The sequence below is a fragment of the Rhipicephalus microplus genome, unplaced genomic scaffold, assembly GCF_043290135.1.
Source record: "Rhipicephalus microplus isolate Deutch F79 unplaced genomic scaffold, USDA_Rmic scaffold_651, whole genome shotgun sequence".
Taxonomy (NCBI): domain Eukaryota; kingdom Metazoa; phylum Arthropoda; class Arachnida; order Ixodida; family Ixodidae; genus Rhipicephalus; species Rhipicephalus microplus.
In genome coordinates this window covers 10,001-25,000 of record NW_027465209.1, presented here as the reverse complement: position 1 = coordinate 25,000, position 15,000 = coordinate 10,001, and the positions used below count along the sequence as shown (strand labels likewise).

The following is a 15,000-nucleotide window of genomic DNA, read 5'->3' as shown; positions in this document are numbered from 1 at the left end:
AACCCTGTACAGGGTCACATCTTCACAAGGCTGGCAAGCGGCATTCCGCTGCGCGCGTGCGTCGTCCGAGCAGTTGCGTGATAAACGACCGTGTCGAAAGCCCAAACACCGCCGAGGCCAGTCGCCGCCGCCGCAAGGGCAGCCACGCAGCCTGGCGAGAGGCATCGTCTCGTGTAGCGTCGCCCCCGCCCCAACTGGAGTGGCCCAGTTTTTTGAACGGGACGGGAACTGCGAAGCACTTAGACCGACGGCGGACTACGACGAGAACGCCTTAAGCTTCGCCAACGTTTCGCCAACTCGTGCGGGAGACTTTTTCCGCTTCGCGGCAAGTCGTCGCGCCGTGCTCTCCGCATCAACCGCGTACGCAGCGAACCGCAAACGTCGGGCGCAGCCTCCTCACCTCCCTGCGCTTTGCGCGCGAACGTTCCCTGTTCGCGCGGCAAAGCCTGGAGGAGGCACGGCCCCGCAGCGTGTTCGAGCGCCCGGTCTACGGGACACCCTGCTTACTTCGAGGGCAACAAGCGCAACGCAAGGCTGCGATCTCGCGCACTTTGCGCACGGCTGGAGAAGCTTTGCTGGCCGGCTTTCGCTCCTCGTGTTTACCGTGCGTTAAAGTTGCGCGTCCGTGGCTCTCGCAGCTCTTGCGCGCCCGGTCGCAGAGAGGAGTACGCAACCTCGACCGCACTTTCCCTGCAGGCTTCCTTCCGACTCGAAGTCCTGCGGCGGTCTCAACGAGGTGCCACATCCTCAATGCAGTCGGTCGCCCCCGTTTCGGTTGGGCTCTGGCACGACGGTCGCCACCGTCTCGCCCTTGAGTGGCCGCTGTTGGCGCTCGCTGTGAGGTGTTCAGCGTGCTGTCCGTGTTGCCGACGCGGTCAAAACGAGTCGACGGCTCACGTTCCCTTGTGCGCCGAAGGCTCTCTTGATATGTGATCCGACACTCAGACAGACGAAGCCAAGGGAAGACCCAAGGCCGCAATGTGCGTTCAAAGAATCAGTGCTCAGTGTGTCCTGCAATTCACACCAAGTCTCGCAGCTGGCTGCGTTCTTCATCGACCCGAGAACCGAGTGATCCACCGCTTAGAGTCGTGAAAAAGTGTTTGTTCAATTCCGTACAGTCAAAACCAAACGTTTCTGGCACTCGGCCAAACAGTGGCCAAGAAGGGCGCTTTTCAGCGCACGCTTGGACTCCAAAACTCTGCCGCGCCTTTTTCGGCTGCCGCAAATCGAGCAAACGGTGTGTTTCGGACGGCGTTTCGCTTTCGCTACTTGCGAGTGCTTTCGTGGTCCACCCCTCTATAAATACTCGGGAGGCGTCGAAGCCGGTTCTCCAAGCCGGACCCGTAGGTATCGTTGTGTGCTCGCTCTCATTGGCCCGCCTAACCAGAAAATGCCTGCGGTACACCCATTTGGATAAGAGTGCACGCAGATGCGGGCCTCGACGGCTACACATTTCCTCGGGCGGCCGCCTCCCGGCCTCCGTGGAGCGCGGGATGCACGGTCCCATCGACAAGCCTCTCCCGTTTTTACCGTGGCGTCGCGGTTCACCACGGCAGGCGGGTCGGTCTCCTCCGCATAAAAAGGGGGACCCCCGCTTTTTGTTCCACGAAATCGCACAAGCTTTTTTCGCATCCACGGTTTGCCACCGCACACCAAAATGCCGATCCGGCTGCCTACTTTAGCCAACAGGTGGAGCCAGGCGCGCCGTACTTGCGCGGCACTTCCCACGTCCACCGAAGTCGGTGCCAAGGACCACTTTCGGCGCCGGAGCCGCGTACGAGCCTACTCGAGGCGGAAGAACGAAGCCAGCAAGGGCCTGGCCGCAAGTGCGTTCAATTGTCGGGACGTCCAAGTCCCTCGTTCTTCCGTGCTTCCTCTTTCGGCAAGTCGTTGCGGCACCTTCCCAAAGCGCGCAGACCCGCTAATCGCGACGAGCGCGACGTGGCCGTGCCGCCTTTCCCTCGGCAGCAAGCAAAACGCCTGGCAACGTCGACGCTCCCCTAACCGCGATCTCGCACCGTGTTTCGTGTGGCGAATTCAAAAGCCGGCCGGCGCTGCTGCAACCATTACGGTCGGTACGCATACGCCGCGGAGGGCGGGACGGTCATCGGAGCGTGCGGTTCCTCCATCGAGTACTGCGCACCTCGGCCGTCGCATCGCCGTGCCATGACCGGCCGCGCGTCAACGCGAACCGGTGCCAGCGAGATCCCTCGCCTGCAAGAACCGACCGGCAGCCTCCGTCACCCGAGGACGCGGAGGCGCTTGCCGCGGACGGCGGGACGGTATGCACTGGTGCACAGCGGACCCGTCACATCGCCAGTTCCTTGACCGACCGCCGACGCTTGTGCCGTTCCTCTCGTACTTGGCAGTCGCCGCGCGATTGTCGGGTCTCGTTCTTGCACGCTCGAACGGTCGGGAGGGCACTCGGCTGGCGTTTCGGGAACGCGCAGCCTCGCCTTCTACCGACGTAACCACGACTCGCCGTTCGCGCTCCGCCGCTCCTGTTTACAGTACTAGGCGGTCCCGCAGCGGTCGGGTCGCGCATTTCGAGCGCTTCGAGCCACGGTGCAGTGGCGGGTCGAAAGCCGACCTATGAGTGCGTTGCGCCGTTTGTACCCGCGTCCGCCACCTGGCCGACCGTCCAAGGTCGCGGTGTTGGCGTCCGCTGGGCGCAACAATTTGTCACGGGGTGCCGCTCCACATTCAGGCAGCCCCGTGGGGAAAAGCCGACCCCGCGTCCAAACGGGGTCAGCGGCAGAAAGTGTCGGGCGCAGACGCAGCTGAGGCGCTCACCCTTCACAATCCGTTAATGATCCTTCCGCAGGTTCACCTACGGAAACCTTGTTACGACTTTTACTTCCTCTAAATGATCAAGTTTGGTCATCTTTCCAACAGACCGGCGCAACCGAAAGGCCGCGCCGGACATCGGTCCGAAGACCTCACTAAATCATTCAATCGGTAGTAGCGACGGGCGGTGTGTACAAAGGGCAGGGACGTAATCAACGCGAGCTTATGACTCGCGCTTACTGGGAATTCCTCGTTCAAGGGGAACAATTGCAAGCCCCTATCCCAATCACGAAAGAAGTTCCACGGGTTACCCAGTCTTTTCAGACAGGGATAAAGACACGCTGCTTCCTTCAGTGTAGCGCGCGTGCGGCCCCGGACATCTAAGGGCATCACAGACCTGTTATTGCTCTGTTTCGTGCGGCTAGGAGCCGCTTGTCCCTCTAAGAAGGTTGTAAGGTGCTGGGAACCCCGCACCTATTTAATAGGCTAGAGTCTCGTTCGTTATCGGAATTAACCAGACAAATCGCTCCACCAACTAAGAACGGCCATGCACCACCATCCACCGAATCAAGAAAGAGCTCTCAATCTGTCAATCCTCCCAGTGTCCGGGCCGGGTAAGTTTTCCCGTGTTGAGTCAAATTAAGCCGCAGGCTCCACTCCTGGTGGTGCCCTTCCGTCAATTCCTTTAAGTTTCAGCTTTGCAACCATACTTCCCCCGGAACCCAAATACTTTGGTTTCCCGGAAGCTGCCCGCCGAGTCATTTGAGTAACTCAGGCGGATCGCTGGTTGGCATCGTTTATGGTCAGAACTAGGGCGGTATCTGATCGCCTTCGAACCTCTGACTTTCGTTCTTGATCAATGAAAACATTCTTGGCAAATGCTTTCGCAGTAGTTCGTCTTGCGACGGTCCAAGAATTTCACCTCTAGCGCCGCAATACGAATGCCCCCGTCCGTCCCTCTTAATCATTACCTCGTATTCCAAAAACCAACAGAACAGAAACGAGGTCTTGTTCTATTATTCCATGCAAGTTTATTCAGGCGACTCGCCTGCGTTGAGCACTCTAATTTTTTCAAAGTAAAAGCACCGGCCATCTCGAGGCACACAATGAAGTGCACCAAGAAAGAACCGGCATGATGTTCAGTCCGAGCCGTCGCATCGGGTAGATGCACTACTCGTCTGGAACTGAGATCCAACTACGAGCTTTTTAACCGCAGCAGCTTTAGTATACGCTATTGGAGCTGGAATTACCGCGGCTGCTGGCACCAGACTTGCCCTCCAATTGATCCTCGTTAAAGGATTTAGAGTGTACTCATTTCAATTACGGGGCCTCAAAAGAGTCCCGTATTGTTATTTTTCGTCACTACCTCCCCGTGCCGGGAGTGGGTAATTTGCGCGCCTGCTGCCTTCCTTGGATGTGGTAGCCGTTTCTCAGGCTCCCTCTCCGGAATCGAACCCTGATTCTCCGTTACCCGTAACAACCATGGTAAGCAAGTAACCTACCATCGAAAGTTGATAAGGCAGACACTTGAAAGAAACGTCGCCGGCTCGTGGCCATGCGATCAGCACAAAGTTATCCAGAGTCACCACACAATACGGGCCGAAACCCGATCGATCTTGGTCTAATAAAAGCACCCGTTACCCAAAGGGCTCCAGGCTCACTGCATGTATTAGCTCTAGAATTGCCACAGTTATCCAAGTAGGAAGAAACGATCTAAGGAACCATAACTGATTTAATGAGCCATTCGCGGTTTCGCCTTATTTCGGCATGTACTTAGACATGCATGGCTTAATCTTTGAGACAAGCATATGATTACTGGCAGGATCAACCAGGTAATCGTTCGACTGCGCGTCCGTCCTCGCCTTCGGCGGGCCGGACGCAGTCTGTGTGCGGCGGAGGCCACCTTCAGGCGCCCCAACACGCTTATTTTGCACTCCGAGATGACGGCGTTCGAGCTCGCTACGGCACAACCTTCCCGAAAGACGAGTGGGAGCCGTGCGGCAAGAAGCACGTTCATGCTCGCTCTTTTTCGTTGCATCGACTCGGTCGCGCCGTGCGGGTTGCCCAAGCCCGCTGCACTGTCGGTGGACCGGCCGGAACTAGCAACGGAGCCGAGACTGCAAAGCCGCCAGACGACGGGTCACGCCCGCGTCTTCGGCGCTTTCGCATCTGAATCGCCCGAGGACGACACGGAACACACCTCGATATCGTGGTAAAACGGCACCGTCCGACAACCAGCCCCTAACGCATCAAGCGGATGAGGCTGCAGACGACTGCCGTGGATTCCCCTGGAGCAGACCCGAGGACACGCTTGACGAGGCCGAAGCCCGCCGCATATCAGACACCCGGTCGCTTTCGCGTACGCCGCTCACGAGAACCCCCACATAATAGCAGCGATAAGTACCCAGACCTCCTTGGGCACTAATACGAGCGTACTCGAGAAAATTTCACCGCGGGTGTGCCCCGAAACGTGTGGCACGTTGAGCGTGCCACAAGTCTACGTCGCTCTCAAACCCGCCGAGGTCGTAGAATTTGCGACCCTACTCACGAAATTCCCACCGAGGATACGGCCGCAAACGTACCGCACCTTGGGTAGGCCACGAGTTTGTGCAACACTACGCTGACGGCACAGCACCGAGGTCGTGCGCGCACGCACGGGAAAATTCCGCCGCGGTTTCTGCCGAAAACGTGAGGCACCACGACTCTCCGCAAGTTCGCGTCGACTGCGAAAGACCGAAGTCGTGAACGACGTGTCCGCTACTCGCCGCCGACACGCTGGACACCAAACGTACAACGACTCGACGGCGTCGTAGAGGCCCACGACGCGGTTTTCCTTAACGACGTCTCGGCGTGGCACCGACAGGTTAGAACGGCCGACCAACGTTCCCTGTCCGCCGTTCGGCTCAGTCGAAGGGCTCGGCGACTTCGGCAACGCTGCGAAGCCGCACGGTGACGCACGCCATGTCCCCATTTTTTTTTTTTTTTTTCTTTCTGCGTCTGCCGGGGTGCCCCTATAATAGCAGCGATAAGCACCCAGACCGCCGTGGGTCGCTCGCCCCGGCTGACGTGGTTTTTCGTACTCCTGCGGCGGTCGCCGTCAAGCACGTCCAAATACGCTACTTTCGTGGGCGCATTCACGCTCTTTCGCTTCGCCGGAGTGCCAGCACTCACTCTGCCAAAAACGGCGAACATCCGAGCGGCGGTTCCCACTTTTGCGTCGGCGTCGCAAACCCCGCCCCGGCAGACGAGGTTTGCCGTACTCGTGCGACGGTGGCCGGCGGGCACGTCGAAAGACGCCGATATCGTGCGCGAATTGGCGCACCTTGGCTTCACCGGAGTGCCGCCACTGACTCCTCCAAAAACGGCGAAGATCCGAGCGGCGCTTCCCACTTTCGCATCGGCGTCCCGAACTCCGCCCCGGCTGACGCGGTTTACCGTACTCGTGCGACGGTCGCCGGCGAGCACGTGGAAAGACGCCGATATCGTGCCCGAATCGGCTCCGTTCGGCTTCGCCGGAGTGCCAGCACTGGCTCGGCGAAAGACGACGAACATCCGAGCGACGGTTCTCACTATTGCGTACGCGTCGCAAACCCCGCCCCGGCAGACGCACTTTGCCGTACTCGTGCGACGGTCGCCGGCGAGCACGTAGAAAGACGCCGATATCGTGCCGGAATCGGCCCCGTTTGGCTTCGCCGGAGTGCCAGCACTCACTCGGCCACAAACGGCGAACATCCGAGCGGCGGTTCCCACTTAGCCGTCGGCGTCCCGAACTCCGCCCCGGCAGACGCGGTTGCCGAGCTCGTGCGACTAGCGACCGCGAAGCCGTCTCGCGACGCCGCTTTCGTGCGCGGCTCCCACTGCGACCTGGGTCACCCGAGGTCGACGAGCAAGAAAGAATGTCGAAAAAAAATTTTTTTTTTTTTTGCGTCTGCCGGGGTGCCCCTATAATAGCAGCGATAAGCACCCAGACCGCCATGGGTCGCTCGCCCCGGCTGACGTGGTTTTTCGTTTTCCTGCGGTGGTCGTCGTCAAGCACGTCCAAACACGCCACTTTCGTGGGCGCATTCGCGCTCTTTCGCTTCGCCGGAGTGCCAGCACTCACTCTGCCAAAAACGGCGAACATCCTAGTGGCGGTTCCCACTTTTGCGTCGGCGTCGCCAACCCCGCCCCGGCATACGCGGTTTGCCGTACTCGTGCGGCGGTGGCCGGCGGGCACGTCGAAAGACACCGATATCGTGCGCGAGTCGATGCTTCTTGGTCTCGCAGGAGGGCCGCCACTCACTCCTGCAAAAACGGCGAAGATCCGAGCGGCGCTTCCCACTTTTTCGTCGGCATCGCAAACCTCGCCCCGGCAGACGCGCTTTGCCGTACTCGTGCGACGGTCGCCGGCGAGCACGTCGAAATACGCCGATATCGTGCCCGAATCGGCCCCGTTTCGCTTCGCCGGAGTGCCAGCACTCACTCGGCCAAAAACGGCGAACATCCGAGCAGCGGTACCCACTTAGCCGTCGGCATCCCGAACTCCGCGCCGGCTGACGCGGTTGCCGAGCTCGTGCGACTAGCGACCGCGAACGCGTCTCGCGACGCCGCTTTCGTGCGCGGCTCCCATTGCGACCTGGGTTACCCGAGCTCGACCAGCAAAAAAGAAGGTCGAAAAAAAATTTTTTTTTTCTGCGTCTGCCGGGGTGCCCCTATAATAGCAGCGATAAGCACCCAGACCGCCGTGGGTCGCTCGCCCCGGCTGACGTGGTTTTTCGTACTCCTGCAGCGGTCGCCGTCAAGCACGTCCAAATACGCCACTTTCGTGGGCGCTTTCGCGCTCTTTCGCGTCGCCGGTGTGCCAGCACTCACTCTGCCAAAAACGGCGAACATCCTAGTGGCGGTTCCCACTTTTGCGTCGGCGTCGCCAACCCCGCCCCGGCATACGCGGTTTGCCGTACTCGTGCGGCGGTGGCCGGCGGGCACGTCGAAAGACACCGATATCGTGCGCGAGTCGATGCTTCTTGGTCTCGCAGGAGGGCCGCCACTCACTCCTGCAAAAACGGCGAAGATCCGAGCGGCGCTTCCCACTTTTTCGTCGGCATCGCAAACCTCGCCCCGGCAGACGCGCTTTGCCGTACTCGTGCGACGGTCGCCGGCGAGCACGTCGAAATACGCCGATATCGTGCCCGAATCGGCCCCGTTTCGCTTCGCCGGAGTGCCAGCACTCACTCGGCCAAAAACGGCGAACATCCGAGCAGCGGTACCCACTTAGCCGTCGGCATCCCGAACTCCGCGCCGGCTGACGCGGTTGCCGAGCTCGTGCGACTAGCGACCGCGAACGCGTCTCGCGACGCCGCTTTCGTGCGCGGCTCCCATTGCGACCTGGGTTACCCGAGCTCGACCAGCAAAAAAGAAGGTCGAAAAAAAATTTTTTTTTTCTGCGTCTGCCGGGGTGCCCCTATAATAGCAGCGATAAGCACCCAGACCGCCGTGGGTCGCTCGCCCCGGCTGACGTGGTTTTTCGTACTCCTGCAGCGGTCGCCGTCAAGCACGTCCAAATACGCCACTTTCGTGGGCGCTTTCGCGCTCTTTCGCGTCGCCGGTGTGCCAGCACTCACTCTGCCAAAAACGGCCAACATCCGAGCGGCGGTTCCCACTTTTGCGTCGGCGTCGTAAACCCCGCCCCGGCAGACGCGGTTTGCCCTACTCGTTCGACGGTCGCCGGCGAGCGCGTCGAAAGACGCCGATATCGTGCGCTAATTGGCGCTCCTTGGCTTCTCCGGAGTGCCGCCACTCACTCCTCCAAAAACGGCGAAGATCCGAGCGGCGTTCTCCACTTTCGCATCGGCGTCCCGAACTCCGCCCGGGCTGACGCGGTTTACCGTACTCGTGCGACGGTCGCCGCCGGGCACGTCGAAAGACGCCGATATCGTGCCGTAATCGGCCCCGTTTGGCTTCGCCCGAGTGCCAGCACTCACTCGGCCAAAAACGGCGAACATCCGAGCAGCGTTTCCCACTTTCGCATCGGCGTCCCGAAGCCCGCCCCGGCAGACGCGGTTTGCCCTACTCGAGCGACGGTCGCCGGCGATCACGTCGAAAGGCGCCGAATTCGTGCACGAATCGATGCTTCTTGGTCTCGCAGGAGGGCCGCCACTCACTCCTGCAAAAACGGCGAAGATCCGAGTTGCGCTTCCCACTTTTTCGTCGGCGTCCCGAACTACGCCCCGGCTGACGCGGTTTACCGTACTCGTGCGACGGTCGCCGGCGGGCACTTCAAAATACGCCGATTTCGTGGGCGCATTCACGCTGTTTCGCTTCCCCGGAGTGCCAACACTCACTCTGCCGAAAGCGGCGATCATCCGAGCGGCGGTTCCCACTTTTGCGTCGGCTTCGCAAACGGCGCCCCGGCAGACGCGCTCGTGCGACGTACTCGTGCGACGGTCGCCGGCGAGCACGTCGAAAGACGCCGATATCGTGCTCGAATCGACCCCGTTTCGCTTCGCCGGAGTGCTGCCAGTCACGGCGCAGAGAACGGCGAACAAGTGTTTTTTTTTTTTTTTCCTAGAATTTGTGTTATAGAAGGCACATTTGATATCGGACGATAATTTTCAACTTTATCACGCGCACCGATTTTCGTGTAGAGGTTTGCAAGTTTATGGGAATTTCTCCACTTGGAATAATGCGATTTAGTAGTACTACGAGAACTTCATGGATGTACTCAAGGGTACGGGGCAAGTCAGTTACGTCAACACCTGCAGATTTTTTACACTTCAAACTGAAAATTGTTGGTTGTGAGTCCTCGTGTGATATTAAAGGCCGATTCGCTAACACATAGAACAAAGAAAGAAAGGAAGAAAAAACGCCCGCGCTCGCTCAAGAAACCTGGGTTCGCAACAAGTGGCAACAACAAGCAACCGAGCGAGTGCGCCAAAACCCGTGGCGGCCGAACAAACGCGAAGTCCCAACCGCGTCAGCCGGGGCGGCACGGGACAGGAAAAATCACTTCAGCCGGGGCGGCGGGGCACCGAATAAACCTCGTCACCTCGTCGCAGGATAAAAGAGGAAACAAAAAGTCTAAACAGCGTCTGCTGGAGCGAATGCGTAATAAAACAACAACAACAACAAAAAAAAAACACCCGCGCTCAAGAAGTCTGCAATCCTCACAAAAGGCGACTGTGACCGAGCAGCGTCAGCCGGGGCCGTGCGGAAACGGAAAAACCGCGACTACCGGGGCGTCGAGGCACCGAAAAATCCACTTCAGCCGCGGCGAAAAAAAAAACAAAAAGAAAGACGGAGGGGGGGGGGGGAACCACGTCTGCCGGGGCGAAGGAAAAAAAAAAACGCGTCTGCCGGGGCGAGCCCGGGTGCGGCACCACCGGGAAAACTGTGGCAAACAGACATGGCGATCGAGTGAGTGGGCCGCCAGCCAGGCTCAGCCAAAAAGTGCAAAGTCCGAACTGCGTCAGCCGGGGCGGCAAAAACCGCGTCAGCCGGGGCGGCGCAAAAAACCGCGTCTGCCGGGGCGGCACGAAACCGCGTCAGCCGGGGCGGGGCGAAAACTGCGTCAGCCGGGGCGAAAAGAAAAAAAAAAAACGCGTCTGCCGGGGCAAGCCCGGGTGCGGCACCACCGGGAAAACTGTGGCAAACAGACATGGCGATCGAGTGAGTGGGCCGCCAGCCAGGCACAGCCGAAAAGTGCAAAGTCCGAACCGTGTCAGCCGGGGCGACGCAAAAACCGCGTCAGCCGGGGCGGCGCGAAAACCGCGTCAGCCGGGGCGGCACGAAACCGCGTCAGCCGGGGCGGCGCGAAAACTGCGTCAGCCGGGGCGGCGCGAAAACCTCGTCAGCCGGGGCGAGCGAAAAGGGGGGGGGGGAACCACGTCTGCCGGGGCGAAAGAAAAAAAAACGCGTCTGCCGGGGCGAGCCCGGGTGCGGCACCACCGGGAAGACTGTGGCAAACAGACATGGCGATCGAGTGAGTGGGCCGCCAGCCAGGCTCAGCCCAAAAAGTGCCAAGTCCGAACTGCGTCAGCCGGGGCGGCAAAAACCGCGTCAGCCGGGGCGGCGCGAAAACCGCGTCTGCCGGGGCGGCGCGAAAACTGCGTCTGCCGGGGCGAGCCCGGGTGCGGCACCACCGGGAAAACTGTGGCAAACAGACATGGCGATCGAGTGAGTGGGCCGCCAGCCAGGCACAGCCGAAAAGTGCTAAGTCCGAACTGCGTCTGCCGGGGCGGCACGAAACCGCGTCAGCCGGGGCGGCGCGAAAACCGCGTCTGCCGGGGCGGCACGAAACCGCGTCAGCCGGGGCGGCGCGAAAACTGCGTCAGCCGGGGCGAGCCCGGGTGCGGCACCACCGGGAAAACTGTGGCAAACAGACATGGCGATCGAGTGAGTGGGCCGCCAGCCAGGCACAGCCGAAAAGTGCTAAGTCCGAACTGCGTCTGCCGGGGCGGCACGAAACCGCGTCAGCCGGGGCGGCGCGAAAACCGCGTCTGCCGGGGCGGCACGAAACCGCGTCAGCCGGGGCGGCGCGAAAACTGCGTCAGCCGGGGCGAGCCCGGGTGCGGCACCACCGGGAAAACTGTGGCAAACAGACATGGCGATCGAGTGAGTGGGCCGCCAGCCAGGCACAGCCGAAAAGTGCTAAGTCCGAACTGCGTCAGCCGGGGCGGCAAAAACCGCGTCAGCCGGGGCGGCGCAAAAAACCGCGTCTGCCGGGGCGGCACGAAACCGCGTCAGCCGGGGCGGCGCGAAAACTGCGTCAGCCGGGGCGAAAGAAAAAAAAAAAACGCGTCTGCCGGGGCGAGCCCGGGTGCGGCACCACCGGGAAAACTGTGGCAAACAGACATGGCGATCGAGTGAGTGGGCCGCCAGCCAGGCACAGCCGAAAAGTGCTAAGTCCGAACTGCGTCTGCCGGGGCGGCACGAAACCGCGTCAGCCGGGGCGGCGCGAAAACCGCGTCTGCCGGGGCGGCACGAAACCGCGTCAGCCGGGGCGGCGCGAAAACTGCGTCAGCCGGGGCGAGCCCGGGTGCGGCACCACCGGGAAAACTGTGGCAAACAGACATGGCGATCGAGTGAGTGGGCCGCCAGCCAGGCACAGCCGAAAAGTGCTAAGTCCGAACTGCGTCTGCCGGGGCGGCACGAAACCGCGTCAGCCGGGGCGGCGCGAAAACCGCGTCTGCCGGGGCGGCACGAAACCGCGTCAGCCGGGGCGGCGCGAAAACTGCGTCAGCCGGGGCGAGCCCGGGTGCGGCACCACCGGGAAAACTGTGGCAAACAGACATGGCGATCGAGTGAGTGGGCCGCCAGCCAGGCACAGCCGAAAAGTGCAAAGTCCGAACCGTGTCAGCCGGGGCGACGCAAAAACCGCGTCAGCCGGGGCGGCGCGAAAACCGCGTCAGCCGGGGCGGCACGAAACCGCGTCAGCCGGGGCGGCGCGAAAACTGCGTCAGCCGGGGCGGCGCGAAAACCTCGTCAGCCGGGGCGAGCGAAAAGGGGGGGGGGGAACCACGTCTGCCGGGGCGAAAGAAAAAAAAAACGCGTCTGCCGGGGCGAGCCCGGGTGCGGCACCACCGGGAAGACTGTGGCAAACAGACATGGCGATCGAGTGAGTGGGCCGCCAGCCAGGCTCAGCCCAAAAAGTGCCAAGTCCGAACTGCGTCAGCCGGGGCGGCAAAAACCGCGTCAGCCGGGGCGGCGCGAAAACCGCGTCTGCCGGGGCGGCGCGAAAACTGCGTCAGCCGGGGCGAGCCCGGGTGCGGCACCACCGGGAAAACTGTGGCTAACAGACATGGCGATCGAGTGAGTGGGCCACCAGCCAGGCTCAGCCAAAAAGTGCCAAGTCCGAACTGCGTCAGCCGGGGCGGCAAAAACCGCGTCAGCCGGGGCGGTGCAAAAAAACCGCGTCTGCCGGGGCGGCACGAAACCGCGTCAGCCGGGGCGGCGCGAAAACTGCGTCAGCCGGGGCGAAAGAAAAAAAAAAACGCGTCTGCCGGGGCGAGCCCGGGTGCGGCACCACCGGGAAAACTGTGGCAAACAGACATGGCGATCGAGTGAGTGGGCCGCCAGCCAGGCACAGCCGAAAAGTGCTAAGTCCGAACTGCGTCTGCCGGGGCGGCACGAAACCGCGTCAGCCGGGGCGGCGCGAAAACCGCGTCTGCCGGGGCGGCACGAAACCGCGTCAGCCGGGGCGGCGCGAAAACTGCGTCAGCCGGGGCGAGCCCGGGTGCGGCACCACCGGGAAAACTGTGGCAAACAGACATGGCGATCGAGTGAGTGGGCCGCCAGCCAGGCACAGCCGAAAAGTGCTAAGTCCGAACTGCGTCTGCCGGGGCGGCACGAAACCGCGTCAGCCGGGGCGGCGCGAAAACCGCGTCTGCCGGGGCGGCACGAAACCGCGTCAGCCGGGGCGGCGCGAAAACTGCGTCAGCCGGGGCGAGCCCGGGTGCGGCACCACCGGGAAAACTGTGGCAAACAGACATGGCGATCGAGTGAGTGGGCCGCCAGCCAGGCACAGCCGAAAAGTGCTAAGTCCGAACTGCGTCAGCCGGGGCGGCAAAAACCGCGTCAGCCGGGGCGGCGCAAAAAACCGCGTCTGCCGGGGCGGCACGAAACCGCGTCAGCCGGGGCGGCGCGAAAACTGCGTCAGCCGGGGCGAAAGAAAAAAAAAAACGCGTCTGCCGGGGCGAGCCCGGGTGCGGCACCACCGGGAAAACTGTGGCAAACAGACATGGCGATCGAGTGAGTGGGCCGCCAGCCAGGCACAGCCGAAAAGTGCTAAGTCCGAACTGCGTCTGCCGGGGCGGCACGAAACCGCGTCAGCCGGGGCGGCGCGAAAACCGCGTCTGCCGGGGCGGCACGAAACCGCGTCAGCCGGGGCGGCGCGAAAACTGCGTCAGCCGGGGCGAGCCCGGGTGCGGCACCACCGGGAAAACTGTGGCAAACAGACATGGCGATTGAGTGAGTGGGCCGCCAGCCAGGCACAGCCGAAAAGTGCTAAGTCCGAACTGCGTCTGCCGGGGCGGCACGAAACCGCGTCAGCCGGGGCGGCGCGAAAACCGCGTCTGCCGGGGCGGCACGAAACCGCGTCAGCCGGGGCGGCGCGAAAACTGCGTCAGCCGGGGCGAGCCCGGGTGCGGCACCACCGGGAAAACTGTGGCAAACAGACATGGCGATCGAGTGAGTGGGCCGCCAGCCAGGCACAGCCGAAAAGTGCTAAGTCCGAACTGCGTCTGCCGGGGCGGCACGAAACCGCGTCAGCCGGGGCGGCGCGAAAACCGCGTCTGCCGGGGCGGCACGAAACCGCGTCAGCCGGGGCGGCGCGAAAACTGCGTCAGCCGGGGCGAGCCCGGGTGCGGCACCACCGGGAAAACTGTGGCAAACAGACATGGCGATCGAGTGAGTGGGCCGCCAGCCAGGCACAGCCGAAAAGTGCAAAGTCCGAACCGTGTCAGCCGGGGCGACGCAAAAACCGCGTCAGCCGGGGCGGCGCGAAAACCGCGTCTGCCGGGGCGGCACGAAACCGCGTCAGCCGGGGCGGCGCGAAAACTGCGTCAGCCGGGGCGAGCCCGGGTGCGGCACCACCGGGAAAACTGTGGCAAACAGACATGGCGATCGAGTGAGTGGGCCGCCAGCCAGGCACAGCCGAAAAGTGCTAAGTCCGAACTGCGTCAGCCGGGGCGGCAAAAACCGCGTCAGCCGGGGCGGCGCAAAAACCGCGTCTGCCGGGGCGAAATAAAAAAAAAAAACAAAGAAAAAAGCCCGCGCTTAATCAAAAGAAAACAAAGAAAAAAGCTTGCGCTTAATCAAAAGAAAACAAACAAAAAAAGTTCGCGCTTAAGCCTGGCGGTGGAACCACCGGGGCAAACAGACCTGGCGATCGAGTGAGTGGGCCGCCAGCCAGGCACAGCCAAAAAGTGCAAAGTCCGAACCGCGTCAGCCGGGGCGGCGCGAAAACCGCGTCAGCCGGGGCGGCGCGAAAACCGCGTCAGCCGGGGCGGCGCAAAAACCGCGTCAGCCGGGGCGGCGCAAAAACTGCGTCAGCCGGGGCGGCACGGAAAAACGAAAACCGCGTCAGCCGGGGCGACATCAAAATGAGGAAAAAAAAAAAAAAAACTGCCTTAGGACACCTGCGTACACTTTCATGCGTTTGGGCATATCTCTCTGTAACACGCGCGCCCCTCGTTACGCGCGGCACTCTGTTTTCTCCGACACCCATATTTCGGCGGC

At 61.9% G+C, this 15,000-nt stretch overlaps 2 non-coding genes across 2 annotated transcripts; both read right to left on the bottom strand.

Moving 5' to 3' along the window:
- Positions 1-935: 935 nt before the first annotated feature.
- On the bottom strand, positions 936-1,088 carry LOC142795404 (5.8S ribosomal RNA). The gene has a single exon (XR_012893006.1). It is a non-coding gene; the product is annotated as a 5.8S ribosomal RNA (ribosomal RNA).
- A 1,719-nt stretch (positions 1,089-2,807) lies between these two features.
- On the bottom strand, positions 2,808-4,622 carry LOC142795408 (small subunit ribosomal RNA). The gene has a single exon (XR_012893010.1). It is a non-coding gene; the product is annotated as a small subunit ribosomal RNA (ribosomal RNA).
- Between the last annotated feature and the right edge of the window lie 10,378 nt (positions 4,623-15,000).